This window comes from Marmota marmota, unplaced genomic scaffold (genome assembly GCF_001458135.2).
Source record: "Marmota marmota marmota unplaced genomic scaffold, marMar, whole genome shotgun sequence".
NCBI lineage: Eukaryota > Metazoa > Chordata > Mammalia > Rodentia > Sciuridae > Marmota > Marmota marmota.
Genome location: NW_025999898.1, coordinates 968,132 through 971,433, shown reverse-complemented (window position 1 = coordinate 971,433; position 3,302 = coordinate 968,132). Strand labels below are relative to the sequence as shown.

General features: G+C 51.4%; 1 protein-coding gene across 4 annotated transcripts in view; it reads left to right on the top strand.

Annotated features, from left to right (window-relative positions):
* Positions 1-3,302, top strand: part of Gal3st1 (galactose-3-O-sulfotransferase 1) — a 17,366-nt gene that overhangs the window by 1,681 nt on the left and 12,383 nt on the right. Inside the window, exon 1 of one of the 4 annotated variants that reach the window (XM_015504937.1) lies at positions 7-122. The exons of 1 other annotated variant lie outside the window; for it this stretch is intronic. The gene's annotated coding sequence lies outside the window, so the exon portion shown is untranslated. Of the gene's footprint in view, positions 1-6; positions 123-1,476; positions 1,787-3,302 lie in introns of those variants that run through there. 2 more of the 4 variants (XM_015504936.2, XM_015504938.2) reach the window with 2 other exon arrangements.

Here is a 3,302-nt window from a genome sequence, read left to right as displayed (position 1 = left end):
AGAATGGACCAGGCCTGGCGGAGCGCAGGGCCCTGGCAGGTGCGCCCCGCCGCCCAGTGAGCGCCCGGCTGCACCGCCGGGGCCGAGCCAGCCACTCCGAGTCTGAGGAGGACTGGAACAAGGTAGGTCCCCGGGGTCCAGCGCCCATCGACAGCTAATGCCCTGCCTCGGTCTACTTCCTGAGGACCCCGCCCACACTACTCCAGTTGCTGAAATGGTATTGCGTGCGCGCCCGGGGGTATGAGATTGCCGCATCACTGCTCCAGCAGCTGGGTGCACTGGCTGGGGACAGGGAGGGTGCAGGTTTGTGCTAGTCCTGCCCGTTGTTTTTTTCCCCGTGGCCCCCAGTCCCTGAAGGTGGGGTGGGTGGGGCTGGAGAAGGCAGGCTGCTGGCACTGGACAGGAGCTAAGTCTGTTAATGATTAATTTTCTTGGGTACAGTGGCCTGAGCCTTAGTAGAGGAGGGACAGGGATCTCTACTCTCCCCCACCAGCTCTTCCCAGAAGGGCTTTTCGAGTAAGGACTTGGGTAATGGTAAGGGGAAAATCTCTGCCCTGAAATGTGCCCCAGAGTGGGCAAGGCCACCAAGTAGAGGCTTGTCAGGTGGACCAATCTTGGTGTCCAGGAGAGGCCCCATACAAAATCCCAGGGTGCCCATTTCCTGGGTCAGTGCCCCAAAATGGATCTGACTTAGTCTGCTCATTCCTGCCAGGCCAGCACTTCGGTAACAGCACAGAGCATGATTGATCTCTTCCCAAAGGGAATTCTCTTCCCCAGGTGTTCAGATCAGGAGAGGTGATGGGCAAACATCTGGCTGCTGTAACTCACACCAGAGGGAGGAAGGGAGAGAGGGCATAGGCCTGACACCTGATCCCAGGGCTGCCATGGTGACAAGTATCATGGAAATCCTTGAGAGGTGTGGAGGAAGGTCCAATCAGGAGAATCTAACCTCTTCCTCTACTGAGAGGATGACCTGAAGCCCAGAGAGGATGAGGCTTGTCTAGGGCCACACAGGAAGCACAAGTGGGCAGGCCTGGGCCAGATCAGCCCCTAAGCATTGGTACTTATTCCCATTATGCACAGGGTGAATTGAGGCTCAGGAAAATTCAGTGACTTGTCCAAGGTCTCATAATTCACAGGTAGTCAAGTTGACTCCAAATCACAGGAGTCTTGCTGTGCCCCCACCTCAGGACCTCAGCCCTATCTGGGATCTCTCTGCCCCACTGGGGTCCTAGTCTCTCTGATCTGTGTGGGCTGCCCTAAACCCCAGTTTAAGACCCCCCCCCTTGCCTCCCTGGCTCCCAGCTCTGCCTGACACTCGGGGTGGGCAGGCTGTTACCCTGGGAGCAGAGACAACAGAGCCCTGTTCCCAGCTGCCACCTCAGGCTGCTTCATTCCCTCTTCTTAGCTATGGCTCTGCTTGAAGGAAACTCCATGTGGACAAAATATCTGCTTCCTTTACATCCCTTTCCCTTAATGGATTTTATGTCCTCTTATCACCCCCAAAGGGAGGAGTGTGCCCTCTACAGCCCCTCCCACTGGGCTCCACAGGACTGAATGTGCTGCCCAGTGAAAGAGGCAATGATTAACCTGGGAAAATGATGCACAAATGGAGGAATTCTGGGCCTGACTGCAGGCTTGTGAAGGGCTCGTTGTTTCACTTAGACTGAGTGAGGATATGGACAACTCCTTTTAGGAGCCCTACACCACTCCAGACAGGGCAGAGCTGGTTGCAGCAGAGGTGCCCCTGAGGGTCACCAGACTGGGGGACCACCGGAATCACCAGGTGAGGAGTAATGGGAATAAATATACCCAGAGGGCACCTGCTTTCCCATATGCCAGAGATAAGGGCAGAGTTAGGGTCCCCAATCGTGCCCTGACTTGCAGTGGCACTTTGGGTGAGTTTGTCCCTATCTATGCCTCAGTTTGTCAGATGTGAAATATGAGGGTTGGGGCAACTTGGATATAGAACATGGGAAATATAGGTTCTTGGACAGAGAGGGTGGCTTTTCAGGTGTCTGCACCAACAGGTCCTGCTTTCCTTGTTAGATGAATCTAGAAGGAGGAGCATGATAGTCACCAAACATGCTAATATTGTGTGCCAGGTATCATGCAAAGGGCTCTGCATGCCTCACGTCTGTGGATCCTCCGAGCAAGCCTGTGAGAACATGGATATACTTCCACTCTTTAGAAACTTAAATTAAAAAAGAATTCACTTGCCTGAGGTCACCCAGATGGGAAATGGTGGAGGTAGGATTCATAATCAGGGTATCTCAGAGAATCCAGGAGTGGAGAGGTGGGTGAGGATATCTACCTTTCAGGACCTTTTTAAAGCCTTCCTACTGTTACATATATTTATACAAACAAGTGCATCACCTTTAAAAGATAATTTCAGGCCTGTTACAAAGTACAGAGAATGAGATTACCAACTCCTACATACTCACCCCTGAGGTTCTCGGTATTTTTGGAGCTAACAAAGAAGTGACTGACTTCTTGTTGAATCTATGATTTGCTGCTTTGGGTCGACTCAGATCTGCCATCAGGAAGGAGGATGATTTTGCTTAAACAAGACGAGCCAAAAAAGCTATGGGCTTGCTCCTAATTCTGGCTTTGCTGTTAAGCCCTTCCACAAGCTACTGAGCCTCAGTTTCCCCACCTATAGTGCCAGTAGACACCATAACACTGGGAAGGTCTGTTAATTTCATGGGTGTGTGTGTGGCTGCCCTTTGAAACAGTAGATGGGTGACCCAGTAAGATTAAAAAGTGCCTTCTGAATCATCAAAGAACATTGCCCTTTCTCAGTAACCTAGTATCAATTGGCATACATACCTATACCCAAAAGGGCATTGGAGTAGGAGCAAGATTTCAGAACTGACAATTTGGAGGTGGTCTTATGAGCCAGCAAATGACCTGCTGGGCACTTCTCCCCATCTCTGCTCCAGCACCCCACTCCAGAGGGATTGAGTGAGGAAGCTTCCAGATCCTTATAAGTCTCTCCTGAAGGGAGGCCCACCCTTTCTCTACTGCACCTTTAGCTGTGCAGTCCACACTTTCCAGCTCTATACCAGGCGTCTACTGCCTGCTCCTCATCTAGGACATAGAGGTTCAGAGAGGGCAGCCTGCTTTCCTCACAAACACAGTGAGGTGGGACATAAACTCAGACTAGCCACTTTCCCCTGCTCTGCCAGCGAGGCTGTGGTTTTTAAAAATGGATGTATCTTTTTTCCCTGCTAAAGTAATACAGGTTCCTTTGTGTAAAAAAAAAAAAGAAAAATGGTGTTTGTGTCTGTGTGTATGGGTGG